The following is a 16,489-nucleotide window of genomic DNA, read 5'->3' as shown; positions in this document are numbered from 1 at the left end:
CTGAAAAGAGCACCATGAACTAAAGAAAAAGCAAGGCAAACGAAGGAAGAAATATATGTCACACACACACATAACTAAGAACCTGCTACAAAGCACAGGAATGAAGACAAGAAGCTGGGAGCTGGAGAGAAACTAAACAGTTTTGAGCAGAGACTGACCACTCTTGCAAAGGACCCCAGTTTGGTTACCAGCACCCACGTCGGTGGCCTACAACTGCCTGTAACTCCAGTTTCAGGATATTTGACACCCTCTTTTGGCCTCTGCAGACATCTGTACTCATGCACATACCCACACAGAGATACACACACACACACACACACACACACACACACACATTTAAATTTTTTCAGGGGGGAGGGGTTTCAAGACAGTTTCTCTGTGTAGCTTTGGTGGCTGCCCTGGATCTCTCTCTGTAGACCAGGCTGGCCTCAAACTCACAGAGATCCGCCTGGTTCTGCCTCCCAAGTGCTGGGATTAAAAACATGTGCCACCACTGCCCGCCTTAAAATATTTTACAAGAAGAAAGAATGTTACAAGAACACAAACAATGCACTCTTTTTCAGATGGACAAAAGATAAACAGCAGGGCGTGATAGTGGACACCTTTTATTCCAGCACTCAGGAATCAAGGCAGAGGGAACTCTAAATTTAAGGCCAGCCTGGTCTACACAGAGAAAGAAAAAAAATATATAGGAGCCTCACAGAAGAAGGTATCTATGGCCAATAAGCACATGAAATGCATCATTAGTCACTGTGACCAATTAATATCATATTTAAATTCACATATGCATCCACAAGGATGTGTAACACTAGGAAGACAAAATAAGCTTTTTGAGTGTAGCCAGCTGTAACTCATGAATTGCTAGCAGGATTTTAAAGTAGTATGGCTACTTTGTGAAAGAGTTTAGCATTTTTCTAAAGTAAAAAGAGACCTGCTTAGAGATACACAGCTCAGTTGTAAAACAGTTGCTTGGCATGTATGTGACACTAGGTTACATTTCCAGTAAGGTGATGAGAGGACTAAACTCGTGATTTACCAATTCTTTAAACAAGAGAAATGAAAAGATGCACAAGAAATAGTTTTTGACAATTTCAACACTGCCATGTGCAATGGCTTCTATCCAGTACCAGTGCATCAACAGTGATCTATATGTATAATAGAGCATCACTTAGCAATCAGCAGACGAAATAACCAATGTACACAGCATAGGCACAGCTCACAGTTACAACAGAGGCAGCCAAATATCAAAAAAGAGTACATACCACACATCCATTTATTTAAGTTATCCCATGGTGACAGGTGTAGCATGAATCATAATTGGTCTTAATAAAAACCCAGAGCCAGATATCTGGTAAATGCTGAAAGATTAGAGAGACAAAGGAACAAGCTACAGCCACCTCTCACCCCACCAACTCCTCAGCTGAAAAAGGGTCTGAGCTCCTGTCTCCTCCTGCTTTATATTCCTTTTCTCTGCCCAGCCATATCACTTTCCATCTCAACCTCCCTAGTGCTGGGATTAAAGGAGTGTGTACCTCCCAAGAACTGGGAGCAACGGCATGAGATCCCAAGTGCTGGGATTAAAGGTGTATACCACCACTGCCTGACTCTCTCTTTTAGACTGGATCAATCTTGTGTAGCTGAGGGTGGTCTTGAACTCACAGAGATCTGTCTACCTCTGCCTCCCAAGTCCCGGGATTAAAAGTGTGTGCTACCACCGGGTGGTGGTGGTGCACACCTTTAATCCCGGCACTTGGGAGGCAGAGGCAGGCGGATCTCTGTGAGTTCAAGGACAGCCTGGGCTACCAAGTGAGTTCCAGGAAAGACGCAAAGCTACACAGAGAAACCCTGTCTCGAAAAACCAAAAAATAAATAAATAAATAAAGTGTGTGCTATCACTGCTAATTAGTGGCTTAGCTCCCCACTCTGATCTTCAGGCAAGCTTTATTTGTTAGATCGCAAACAAAGTATCATCACAAACAGGAAGCAGATCTCTGGTTGCTAGGGTTACAAGTGTGGAAGGTCGATGCAAAGGAATAAAGGGGGAGGTGTCATCAGTCACAAGTACATATAAAACTATCAAGCTCACCCATTCATGATTATAATGGAAATGTTCAGCCAGATGTAGTGGCACATGACTGTAACCTCACACTTAGGAGCCTATGGCAGGAGTGTTTCAATTTCAAGGCTAGCCTGAGCTACATGGTGAAACCCTGATCACATACACATAAATGCACATCTCATTCTATATGAATTGTTCCTCAACAGATTTAAGTATAACAAATTTTCAGTAGTTAGGAAGAACAATCTGGTCATCTACCCAGTGAAGACAAGCTAAGAAAAGATCTTTTAGTAACAAATATAGAAACCAGAACAGAAGGAGGATCTTTAGAGCTCTTGATGAGAACTGCAAACACCCAGTGCAGTCTTCAATCATGAGGGAACAATAAAGACACACTCTGAGGAACAAAACTAGTGTTCCAACCACAAGCCCGGAAGAAGAGGCTCCAAAGGAAGTACTTCCGAAGGAGGAAAGTGGCCCCAGGACAAGACCCGGGAGCATGAATGCCAAGGGAAGCAAATGTGCGTGGTATTCCTGCACAAAACCAGGTCACAGCTAGTGTGGAGTTTTGTTTTTGTCCCATTTGTGGAACGGCTAAGTATAAAGTACCAAGTAAACAGCGAGTGGAAGGTAGGAGGCTGTGACAGAGTAATTCTACTAAAGACCTTATGTTGCTCATAGGTGAATTCAGCATAAACACTTTCGCCTCTTCTTTCATATGCACAATTAAATGTGATAAACAAGAGAAAAATAAGAGTTAGGCTGAACACACTTCGAATTTTTCTCATCGAAGTGGGGGAGGGAGGAAAATTGAACAACAAAAACGTGACAGCCACCAAAAGTAGAACTCAATGAAAGGGAAACACTATGAAAAGAAAGAAACTGGATTAATACTAAAATGATAGAAACTAGCTATTAACAGGTTATTAACAGTCATATGTAAATTGCCTTCTAATAAAAAGATTGCTACCAAGTTGTTATTTGAAACCCACTTTCAAAGCCAGTTGTGGTGGCACAAGCCTATAATTCCAGCATTAGAAACTCTGAGGCAGGAGAATGACCATGAGCAGCAAGCCTGCTAAGGCTACACAGGAAGACTCTGTCACTAACAACAACAACAATGGTAATTAGGGGCTAGAGATGTAATTCAGTTGGTAGATAGATTGCTTGCCTAAATACGCACAAAGCCCCAGAACCACATAGATGGAGGATATCTGTGCATACCTGTGTGTAACCAGCACAACTGAATTAACATGGAAAAGCAGAAGGAGATGACAAAGCCCAAAGCAGGGATGAATAAAAGAGAGCAGATCACAAAGCAGGTGCAGTGGTCACAAAGCCCTTTGGTTGTATCCATCAAGGAAGGAGAATGAGGCTTCCTCAGAGAAAGCACAGAGGCTTTGTATCCAGGTAGCTGGTGGTTTCCTAGATCTCTCCTCTGGCTAGCCTAGCTTTTTGTTGTTGTTTTTCCTGCTGTACTTAAACTCCAATAATAAGTATAGTGCTCTCTTGAGTTCCAGGAGTTATTCCAGGAAATTATCAAACCCAAGGGGTCGTGGGAAACCCTAATATGATCCCTGTTCCTAAAAGTGGCCTGAGAAACCCTCACAAGTACTTTCCCCAACTGTGTTCTTGTATATATAAGGCACCAGATGCACAATCCTCCCAAAGGCAGTTATTGCAAAGAATCTCATGTTCGTTCATCCTCGATGGTTAATGTAGTATTAGTAGTAGTAGTATTTATTATTATTGGTGGGACAAATATGGAAGCCAGAAGAAGGACAATTAGGGGAGTCAATTCTTTCCTTCCACTGTGGGTTCTAGAAGACAGAACAGAGGTTGCCAGGCTTGGGCAGCAAAGGCTTTTATCCACTGAGCCATCTTGCTGGCACAACTTGACAGGATTTGGAATTACCTAGGAGGCATTCCTTGGGGCAGATCAGAGAGTATTAACTGAGAGAGAGAGACCTGCCCTCAAAGTGGGTAACACTGTCCAGAGGATAGTGCATATACAATGAGGAAAAGTAGTATTTTGTGGGAAACTAGCTCGCTCTTCTTCAAGGGTTCCTTTGAGGAGGACAGAGGGATAAGAAAATATTAGATAGAAAGATAGCAAAGAAGAAAAAGACAGAAATATAGGGTAGTTTCAGGAAGACTTGGGTAGATTAGGAGGATCTGGGTCAATACCCAATGGCCTTTTCTGTGTATTCAAAAGGGCATTTTATGACAATGTCCAGGGTCAGGGCAAAAGACCTCCCCTTACTAGATCAAAGCATACCACACAGCCAAGTGTAGACCCTTCCAAACACCTGGTAACCATGCCCATGGTCAAATCATCCCCTTATGCAGCCCTGCTGGGTAAAGCAAGTTCAGATTCTTGAACCCTGAGGAAGTTCTCACTAGGAAACCTCTGTGGGTCTCTATAGTATTTCAGGAGTCTGGCTTCTTCCTCAAAAATCACGCCTGTCACTGCTGCTGACATGATGCTCCAGTTCATTCAGCCTTCCACTGTAGACTCAGTGCCAGACATTCTCAGGGAGCATCCAGGCCTTCAGAGATGGATTGAGACTGCTGAAGAATCCATCTTTGTGCAAGAAGCTACTGGGTTCTCAGGCATTCCAGAATGCAGTCATTGTCGGAGTACCCAGCCCACTGTGTAAATTGATCTAATAAAATCCATTCACCTGAGCATGGTGGCACATGTCTGTAAGGAGATGGAAAGGAGGATCACACACATGCACACACACACACACACACACACACAAACACACACACACTCATACTTATTGGTTCTGTAGAAAACCCTACCTAATACACCATCTATTTTCCTTTTTACTTCTCAGTTATTACTTTCAATCATAATGAATTCTCTTATTATGCTGCTTTTTTCTTAGCTTGGTTTTGTCCTCTCACTTTAAGAACAAGTCATTATAAAGCCATTAAAACCACATCATCCTAATGTGTACTGATAAGACTGAAATACTCCATATGAATTGGATGATTCCTAAAACATGTCAGTTAAATAATGCATTTAGAAATGGAAACTGAAATCCTCACAGAAATGACAGACTCACTTCTGAACCACCTGCTAAATTCAGTCCACTGTGAAAGCTAATACAAGCCCAAGGTCATGAGCTTCATAGCTCCTGACACAGCAGTGCGTCTAATTGTAAGCAGAGTATGAGAATGGGTACATTAATTACAGAGAAATGACAATTCTAGTTCTTTTTTAAAAAGAGATATTTATTTCTATTGTGTGGGTATAAGCTTTTTACCTGCATGTATATCTGTGCACTACAGTTGTCCAGTTCCCAAAATGACCTGAAGATAATGTTGAATCCCCTGGAACGGAGTCATAGAGAGTTGTGAGCCACCATGTGGGTGCTGGGAACGGAACCTGGGCCCTCTGCAAAAGCAGCAAGTGCTCTTAACCACTGTACCACCTCTCCAGACCCCAATTCCCGTTCTTCTAGCACACAAACAGCATACCTCACCAGAGTCCCATCCAGGTGACAGGAGATAAAGTACAACCAAGACAAGAACACTAATCAAATGGTATTTGTTTGTAAAACAGAAACGAGTTTCTCTGTCAGTGATGACTTACCATGTGACACGTTATCTGGCACTATTCTGGTAAGATTTTTTTTTCTAGCGTGAAAGAACAGAGCATTAATCTGGATATGGTATATTGTGGGCACTGTGCACAGCCTGGCTACTCCCCGCCCAAGCCTTTACTATTCCTCTGTTGCTACTCACATGGGAGATCCAGGAGCCAAAGTTCCATAGAGGTGCTGGGGACAATGACATCAGTTCACCCTCTGCTCTTAGGTCTGATTTGTTTTGTTTGTTTGTTTTTGGGGTTTTTTTGTTTGTTTGTTTGTTTGTTTTTGAAACAAGGTTTCTCTGCATAGCCCTGACTGTCCTGGAACTTGCTCTATAGGCCAGACTGGCCTCAAACTCAGATCTACCTGCCTCTGCCTCCCAAGTGCAGGGATTAAAGGCACATACTGCCACCACTGCCCAGCTAGATCTGATATTTTTTCATATTGTGGAAAGCAGTATAAAATTACTGAATGACATTAACACTAACGTTAGGGATTGTGTAAAAACAAATGAAATGTCTCTTCTGACCCTGAGACAGCCTAGGTCTGCAACTGTGCAGTAGACCCACCCATAGAAGAAAAAAAGATTGCCTCTCTCCACACGGGAGTCCCAGCCTTGCATCTGCCTGAAGATCTGGGCTGATACCAAAACAGCTGGGTCCTTGGTGAACCGCAAGGTCATGTTTTGAAACATTCTTACTGAAAGAAGCTAATGATTAAAAAAAAAATCGATATGCTCCACTCAAAAATTGGCACCTTCTTCTAATAGCTATAACTTGATCATCTCAGATACTGGCTAGATACATAAGCCTGGCCATTGATTACTCCAACTAAAAAGTTAGATTAAGCCAGGCATGGTATATTAAGACCTGTCTCAAGAGAAAAAAATTAGGCTGCAATTTTGTTAATGAAGTCACTTCCCATGACGTCCCTGAGCTTTCCTTAGGTGCGTTTTATGATGCTGATGAGGTAGGAGCCAGTTGTCAGTAGGCAGTCAGAGAACAGAGTCCATGGTGAAAACCACAAATTGCTCACACATTACAGTGAGAACAGACATCAAGATTAAAAAGGAACTTAGGGTTAAAATGGTGAGGCCAGGAGCACTAGACAGGAAAAGGAGAGAAGCTTGAAGATAGTTATAAGATAGCCAAGTGGGCCTCATGAGAGGCAGGCGAAAACTCTTACGGAGCAAGGCCAATGCTCAGGGAACGGCTGGCTAGCTTCTGTGAGATACTCCTTACTCTCAGTGTCTTAGTTAGAGTTCTATTGCTGTGAAGAGACACCCTGACCACAGCAACTCATAAAGGAAAACATTTAGTTGGGGCTGGCTTACAGTTCAGAAGTTTAATCCATTATCATCACGGCAGGAAGCATTGCAGCATGCAGGGAGACATGGTGCTGGAGAGGTAGCTGAGAGTTTCTACATCTGGATCTGCAGACAGCAGGAAGAGAGAGACATTTGACATTGCTTGAGCATTTGAAACCCCAAAACCCACCCCCAGTGACATACCTCCAACAAGGCTACATTTCCTAATAATGCCTCTCCCTATGAGCCTCTGGGGGCCGTTTTCGTTCAAACCACCACACTCGGGGAACACACACACACGTAGGGAACTAGGCACCGTTGCTCTTTTATATATCCCTGTTTCTAATGCAGCTAACTGTGACAGATTAAATTCTAAGTAAGACTGGCTGCTAACAAGAGGTCTCCACCTACTCAGGTAAGAGACCAGACCATCCCACAGACATGAAGTTGACAAAGAATGACTATAACTACTTGTAGCTGTAAGAAAAAAGGACTTGAGACACCCTCCAGGTCTTAGGTAGCAAGGTCAATAGCTAACAAAGCACAAGAGTGCTTCCACCACCCTTAACCGTGTGGGTAGTGTCGGAACAGAGCATGATAATCATTTCTGGTTAGTCCAGGAGGTCATGCATAGAGGGTGTGTGCTCTCGATTGGCTTGGCCCATGAGAGCCCAGAGAACCAGTCAAACTGAATAAAGATTACCTCAGCCTTAGTCCACCTCTTGCTAATGGTTCTATAAAAACCCCTAGACAGGGAAGCTCAGTGACTTTTCTCTCTCTTGGGAATTCCTCTCACTTTCCAGAGTTTCATTTTTCCTTAATTTCTCAATGTTCCTTAATATACCTTAGTAGAGCTTGTATTTCACTTTGTTTAGTCCCATAAGAGTTCAACTTTAATATCCATTGGTGTAAGACAATGAACTGGAGCCCTGACCCAGTTACATCTTTGGTGACTATGAGCACCTGAAACCCTAGATCTTTGGACCAAGAACAACAGTAGAGAGAGGACCCCCAAGAATCCCGGAATCACTAAATGACCTCACAGGGGTCATTCAACAAGTCTAGAGAAAGTGACTGAAATTTCCTAAGGTGCAATCATACACAGCTGCACAAAGAGTGTGTGTAGAGTTCTGGTAGCTTCCAAAGTTTAGGACAGATGAATATACTGGCAAAGGTTTTAGGAATGGAAGAAATACATGACCTCCATTTGTTATGAAATAATGAGATTTTTGTAACCTAGTAGCTTAAAAGTAAATTGACATCATAGAGGATAAAGGGTTTGGCCAAGGCCCCATAAGCTATCTAGACCAGGATCCATATCCTGTGTGGTGACTGTGTATCGTTCTATGTGGTGACCATGTTATCTGTAGCCGGAAGGTTTCTCTGGTCCCACCCAGCCCTGTGGTCCTGAGGCACTTATAAAATAATCATTCAGAGGCTTATTGTATGGCCTATGTCAGGCTTCTTGCTAGCTAGCTCTTAAAACTTAACCCAATTCTATAAGATTACAACCTATTCTTATAATCTATAAGTTGCCACATGGCCGTGGAATTACCGGTCTGCTGGCATCTTGCTGCTCCTTTGGTGGCGGCTGGCATCTCCCTCCCCTCTCCTTTCTTCTCTCCGTATATCTGCTTAGATTTCCCACCTGCCTGTAAGCTGACCTGCCATGGGCCAATGCAGCTTTATCTATCAATCAATCAGAACAATACATATTCACAGCATACAGAAAGACATCCTATTTTCTGTCTAATCTAAAAGGAAAGTTTTGACTTTAACATAGTAAAATTACCTATAATAGAACAGTTATCAAGCAGGAATTAGAGTTATAATATCTAGTCTACTTGTATTTGGCAAAGTTAAAGAAAATATTCAATCTATCCTATAGTTATCATTCTCTCTGTGAAGAGAGCTCACCCCCTTCTTCGGGGTAATTGCTATCTCCTTAACTCCTCACCCAATTTGTGACTGGCAGGGACAGCTGGGAGGCTGTGTCTCGAGCCAAAATTCTGCCCATTGAAGAATGGGCAGAATTCCGGCAGCTGAAGCCCGGGTAGAATCCTGTCTTCACCTCTCCAGTGTCTTCAAAGGTGGCATGGATCCAGTGAGGACCCTTCACAGAACCCTCGCCTCCACAGCTGTGGTGAGAGTCCGTCTTCTCACAGACTGGAGTTGGGAAGGCAATGCCCGAGCACTGCCAGTGGCTGTGACCTCCCCTCAGAGCACCACCGGGCTCAAAGGAAGAGAAGCAGCAGCCAGAAATGAGATCTGGGGCCAGAGACATCTTGCAACCTCAAAGTCAGTTTCCTAAAGTACAAGCCCAGCAGTGGGATTTCCACCAGCAGAAAAGGAAGGACGGCAGACTTCTGGCTTCTGAGCTGTGGATAAATATTTGCCCATGGCATGAAGTCTAAACAGCCCTGTGCAAAAATCATTTGCCAACTCTTGTTTGCATCCCACTTGCCAGCTGCCGGTTTATAGCATTCTCCTCAGCATGGTTAACGGCAGCTGGAGTTATCTCTGCCTAGAAGGAGTTGGAGCGCGGTGGTGGGAGAGCACAAACACCTCAGCCAGCACTGTGGACAGCAGGGGGACTGAAGAGGTGGGGCTGTGCACGCACACTGAGCCAGGCTCAGAGGGCACATGGCCTACGTCAGTGCGCGATTTTGTTTCTTGTGGTTGTTTTCTTGGTTTTTCGAGACAGAGTTTCTCTGTGTAGCTTTGGAGCCTGTCCTGGAACTCAATTTGTAGACCAGGCTGGCCTCGAACTCACGAGATCCACCTGCCTCTGCCTCCCCAGTGCTGGGATTGAAGGCGCGCGCCGCCGCCGCCGCCACCACCACCACCCGACTTGTTTTCTTTTTTTGAGACAGGATCTTATGTAACTCAGGCTGGCCCCAAACTATGTAGTTGAGGATGACCTTGAACTCCTGATTCTCCCACTTGGTTGTTAGATTACAGGCATGCACTACCATGTCTGGCTGGGTTTTTGCTTTGTCAATTTTTAACTCTATTGTAGATCTATCCACTATCTTTGAAGATAATATATCCAGTAGTTCCCTCATTTTCTGACACCCAGTGGGTAAATGAAATGGCAGACCAATGACCTTTCTATGTCTTATGCTCTTCCTTGGTATAAATGCCTATGATAAAGTTTATTTTATAAGTGAGACACAGTAAGAGATGCCAGTGACAACGTTTTAGACAAGGAGCAGACTTTGTTAATCAAAGGTAACATGCTGCTGATCTTTGGAACATAGGGGGAAATATCAATAAATAAACAGCTACCTATTAGTAGAATTATATCAGTTCAGTGGATAGGGAAGGGTTATTCTAAATCAAGATGAGGGGGTTGAAGAAATGGCTCAGCTTGTGAAGGCACTTGCCGCTGAAACTGGTGACCTAAGTTTTATGTCCTGGACCTCCATGGTGGAAGAAGATAACCATACCTGCAAGTTATCCTTGCCTGTGAACCCCATCACATGCAAAATAAATAAATGTAAAATAAATATCAAATAAAAACCAAGATATGAAAAACTTAGTGTGACGGCACATGCCTGTAATCACAGCACTTGAGGTTAAGACAGAAGGGTAGCTGGAAGTTTGGGGCCAGCTTGATCGACAAAGCAAATTCCTTGTAACCAGTGACACAAGGGAGACCCTATTTCAAAGAAGGAAGGAAGGAAAAGTTTTTTAAATTTTATTTATTTTGGCTTTTTGAGATGGGGTCTCTCTATAGCCCTGGCTGTTCTGGAACTCACTATGTAGACCAGGCCAGTTTCAAAGTCACAGAGATCTGCCAGCCTCTGCCTCCCAAGTGCTGGAATTAAAAGTATGTGCCACACCACCATGCCCAGCAAGAAAAGTAAGTAAGTAAGTAAACAAACAAACAAACAAACAAACAAATAAAGCCAGAACAAAGGCAGAGAGAGTGGTGGAATGATTGAGTTGATTTGAAGTTGAATCTGGCCTGGGATGTGGTGCTTTGTAGAGTACGTGAACACACGTGAGTGAAGCCCTGGGTTCTACCCTCAGGGCTGCATAAAACAGGCATCCTGGTTCACAACTGTAACTAACACTGGACTTGAAGATGAGAAGAGCAGCAGTTCAGGGATACCCTTAGCTCCATAGTGAGTTTGAGGTCAGCCTGACATGATACTCTCTCAAAACAAACCCTAATGGGTTAAAATTAAAAGTGGGGAGAGGGCTGGGGAGATAGTTCACTCAGTAAAGTGCTTGCCTTGCAAGTGTGGGGAACTAATGTAGAAAGACTGGGTTTGGTGGCATGTTCGTGTAATCCCAGCAGTGACGAGAAAGAAGACAGGTATTGGGACTTGCTGGCCAGCTGGCCTCGCCTACTTTGCGAGTCCCAGGTCTCAGGGAGAGACCCTGTCTCAAAACACAATGTGGATCGCTCCCAAGGAATGATACTGGACATCCTGGAGGTTGTCCTCTGGCCTCCACATGTACCCATACATGGCTACACAAGCACACACAGAAATTGCTCTGTACCCTGTAGACATTTAGAGTGTGAAAACATGAGGCTGGAGAGATGGCTCACAACCAAGAACATGTGCTGTTCTCACAGGGGACATGGTTTTGTCCCCAGCACCCATGCTGGGTGGCTCACAACTGTCTGTAACTCCAGCTCCTCAGGGATCTGACACTTCGGGCTTCTTTGGACACCTGTACTCACAGGCACACAAAGACCTACACATATACATATATTTTTTAAATGTGAAAATACAAGCCACGAACCAAGAAAAGATATTTGCAGCTCACTCAACAAATAATTTGTGCCCCGCACATTACAAATCTCTCACTAAAAACACACAAATAGCCGGGCGGTGGTGGCGCACGCCTTTAATCCCAGCACTCCGGAGGCAGAGCCAGGCGGATCTTTGTGAGTTTGAGGCCAGCCTGGGCTACAGAGCAAGATCCAGGAAAGGCGCAAAGCTACACAGAGAAACCCTGTCTCAAAAACAAACAAACAAACACACACACACACACACACACACACACACACACACACACACACACACGCCAACAGGACAATAGGCAAAGAAAGACACAGATTACAAATGAAGAAACTCAGTGGCTAGCAGCAATGTGAGAAGCTGCTGAGGCCCATACTACAGAAGAGGTAAAATTAATCACATTTCACACTGGCCAGAGTAGAGACATTCAACTAGCGCCAGTGAGGGCGTTCCTGGTGCTGGAAACACTGGAGAGGAACCATTGTGGAGGGCAGCTTGGTAACATCAAATGAGGACTCTCCATACAACCATTATCACCCAGAGAGTTAGTTGTGCACATGAGCAAGATACGAACCAGTTATTTTTGCAGCATCGGTCACAGGAGCAAAATCAACAAAATTTCCAAACAAAAGCACGTATAAAACCAAATTAGAAGGAGAAAGAAGAGGAGGAAGGGGAGAGAAAGAGGAAGGAGGAAGAGGAGAAGGAACAAAAACACGAGGGGGAGGAGAGGGAAGAAGGGAGGGAAAGCAGGAAGGAAGAGGGGAGAGGAGAAAGAGGGAGAAACAGACTGCGATATGTTCACAGAAATGAAAGTGGCGGACTAAAACCCAACATACCAATGTGGGAAAATCCACGTGCTTTTCTGGTCCAAGGTCACAAGCTGCATTTAAAGTCAGTTCCTGGGCTGGAGAGATGGCTCAGCCGTTCAAGACCAAAAATAAAAAGTCAACTGCCTGCATCTCATTTAAGCTAAGACATCTTCCATCCAGTCTGTTGTTTGCATCCCCGACTCCTTCAGAGAATACTGACAAAGGACTTGGCAGGGTTTTCCTCAGTGTATCTGGCTTGGTCCAGCTTCAGGCTGGTAGCGACTCCACAGGCTGAGCTGTGTCCTTATTGATCACCAATGGGGGGAGGAGCACATTCATAGGGACAGTGGCTTAGATGCCGAGGTGAGGTGACATTGGCCTGTTTCTCACCTGGAAGTTCTCACTCTCTATGTGTGTTAACACATCTTGTGGAGAGTCACTGAGACCACATGAATGTCCTGCGTCTGACAGAGTACCCTGAAGAGCTTTGTTGACACTAGTGATTCCTGTCTGAATCGAGAGTTACTATAACAAGCATCAAACAGTGCTGCCTAGGCCCATGATCCTGTGTTTATGGCTAACGATGCTGCTGGGAGGGGGGTTTCTCTTGCCTATTAATTCATGTCTTCAGTAATTGCTTTTGGTCAGCATGGAACCACGGCTTCTTTTTTCAATTCTATGGGTTCTAACTTTTCCTCTTCTCATGGTTTATTATGTTCAAAGTGTCATAGATTTGGCTAATGAAAAATCTCTGTTTTGTGTCATTTAACCACAGCACTGTGTCCACAGTCCCTTAGGTCAGTGTCTCCGACAAGAAGACACAACTTCTACAGCGATGACTAGGTGCCTCCTTTTACAGCAACAGCAGAAGCAGTAAGAGATGAGTCAGGCCAAGGGCATGGAGCAGGGTTTCCCTCCTGGGCCTCCTGATGATTGACAAGAAAGTGAGTCAGGCTGGGAGGGTACACATGGTGTGTCAGACAAACCAGCTTTACCAGCAACTGCTCTGCACACCTAAATCCCAGAATAGCAGTCAAGGAGTTGTGTCCTTGAGGTGGGACACACACAGCATGAAATGCATCATTCGGCCCTTTCTAAGTGTGTAGAGCAGTGGCCTCCAGAACAGCTGTATTGGTGAACAGTCAATCCACACCCCAGCTCCAGAATCCCTTCATCTTTTCAACCACTGTGAAACTCAATGGAAGAGGAACCCAGCATTGCTTAAGTTTGGGTCTAAGTCCTGTGAAAGTGTAAGTGGCACAACCCACCTCAGCTAGGATGTACCAATAGCTGCGGTCTATTCCTTCCTGTTCCTCAGTGCTCACCCCTTCTGGTCCGCTGTGTGCCTTTTGGTTGCCTTTTCTAGAAAAGTCTTACAAGTGATCTTGCCCGGTGCGCTCTTCCTCAGTCCAGTGTATCTGGGATGTCTCCGCTGGGGTGTGTCTGTGTTCGCCCCTTCTTGCCAAGCAGTGTTCCTTTGCAGCCATGAACCCTGCTCTCCTTATCTGCTCGCCAGCTGGCTGGGGCTGTTTCTCCCTTTGGGAGATAAGAAAGTGGTATACCAAAGGCATGGAAGCCCATGCCTGTCATCCCAGCACTCAGCAGGCTAGAACAGGATTGGCTCGAGTGTGAGCCAGCCTGAGCTACATAGTGAATTCAAGGCCAGTGTGGGATATGGTGTGAGACCCTGTCTTTTTAAAAAATGAAGCAGAGGAGGAGGGAAAGAGGGAGGGAGGGAGAGAGAGAGAGAGAGAGAGAGAGAGAGAGAGAGAGAGAGAGAGAGAGAGAGAGAGAGAGGAGGGAGAGAGAGAGAGAGAAGGGAGGGAGAGAGGGAGGGAGGGAGGGGGGAGAAAGACAAATAGTCTTAGACATAGTCGTGTTTTTGTTTCTCTCAAGCAGATAAGCAGCCACTTAGAAGTGATGTTGGGTAACATGAGAAACCTGGGTTTACCCACAAGGAACTGCCTGCTGGTTTTCAAAGTGAGGCTGTATCCACCATGGCACGAGCAGCTCATGGGAGACACTAGTGCCCCAGTCCTCATCAGCACTTGGAACTTGCAGTTTGGTCTGTCAAAACAATTGATTTTGGCCATTGAAACAGATGTGTAGTGGTTGGTGTCGCACTGTGGCTTTAACTTGAATTCTCCTAGTGACAATTAAGGACACGGGGTGTTCTGCTCTGCTCTGCTTTCTACATACCTTTGTTGGTAACACCTGTTCAAACCCTTTGCCCATTCTTAGGTGGATTTTCTTCTCCTACCAAGTTCTGAGAATCTTTTTATGTGATGGACACAGGCTTGTGTTTTGAAAATGCTTTCTCCAGTTGGTGACATGTGTAGTAGGCTTTCTCAGACCACCAGTCCCAAAATCATAACATGGAGACCTATTATTAGTTATGAATGCTCCGCCTTAGCTGAGGCTCATCCCTTGCTAGCTCTTGTAACTTAACCTGTTTCTCTTCATGTAAGTTTTGCCTTGGGGCTTTTTACCTTCCTTTCATTCTGTATGTCTTACTTTCCCATTTCCTCTGTGCATGCCTGGTGGCTGCCTGGCTGCCTGGCCCCAGGTGTCTCCCTCGCTTTCTCCCTCGTTCTCTCTTCTCTCTCATTCCTGAGCCTAGATTTCTTTTCCTACTTATTCTCTCTGTCCACCCCACCAGCCCTGCCTATCCCTGTACTGCCTAGCTATTGGCTGTTCAGCTTTTTATTAGACCAATCAGGTGCCTTAGGCAGGCAAGGTGAAACAGCAACACATCTTTACATAATTAAACAAATGCAGCATAAACAAATTGAACACATCTTTGAGTAGTTAAATATTCCACAACAGAAATAGCTCTTCATTGTGTGCGTGCGTGCATATGTGCACACATTTACACACATGCACATATTCACTTTTTTCAAGACAGGATATCTCAGTGTAGCTCTGGCTGTTATGAAACTTGCTCTATAGACCAGGCTAGCCTCAAGCTCAGAGATCCACCTGCCTCTGCCTCTGCCTCTGGAATGCTGGGATTAATAGCATGCGCCACCATGCCCAACTTCTCTTCAAATTTGTAACCATCTTTCAAAGAGAGAATAAGTCTGCAGTGAAGATGAAGTGTGTCTATCAGTTTCCCCCCTTGACTTGTATTTTTGGTCTGCTAAGTAATCTTTGGTTAACACAGGCAAAGATTTCTTCTATAAATTTTATAATTTAGTTTTTACATCTAAGTCGTTAATCCACTTTGAGTTCATTTTGATTATAACAAGAGTCCTAGTTCATTTTTTTCACTGAAAATATTGTTTTCTGATACTGAAGGTAATGCAGGCTCATTGTAGAAAATATAAAATAGTAAGAAGAATAAAACTAACCTTTATCTTGGTCCCTTTATGCTACTGTAACCAAGTACCATTGATTGGCTAATTTATAAAGAGCAGAAATTTATTTCTTATAGCACTGGAAGCCCAAAGTCCAAGATAAAAGCACCAATAGGTTCAGGGTCTGATGAGGACCACACTTCCAGGTGGTACTGTGTGGCTGCATCCCTGGGAGGGAGGGAATATTCTGTCCTCTCGTGAGGAGAAGGACAGGCCCATTCACAAAGGGAGGAGCCCTTGAGACCTAATCTCTATTAAGGCATGCCTCTTCATCCTTCCACATTGTCCATTCCTTTTGAACACCTGAATTTAGGAGGGAATACATTCAAACCACAGAAGCCACTGCCCAGAAATTCAGTTACCTGTGACCTAGACATCTCCTTTATTGATGTGTGTTGTCTTAGTTATGGTTTCTATTGCTGTGATAGAACACCATGACCAAAAAGAAAGTTGGGAGGGAAATGGTTTATTTGGCTTACACTTCCAGATCATAGTCCATCACTGGGGGAAGCCAGGACAGGAATTCAAGCAGGGCTGGAATTTGGAGGCAGGAATTGATGCAGAGGCCATAGAGGGGAACTGCTTACTGTCTTGCTT

The sequence above is a fragment of the Peromyscus leucopus genome, chromosome 3, assembly GCF_004664715.2.
Source record: "Peromyscus leucopus breed LL Stock chromosome 3, UCI_PerLeu_2.1, whole genome shotgun sequence".
NCBI lineage: Eukaryota > Metazoa > Chordata > Mammalia > Rodentia > Cricetidae > Peromyscus > Peromyscus leucopus.
Note: the sequence above shows the minus strand (reverse complement) of the source record.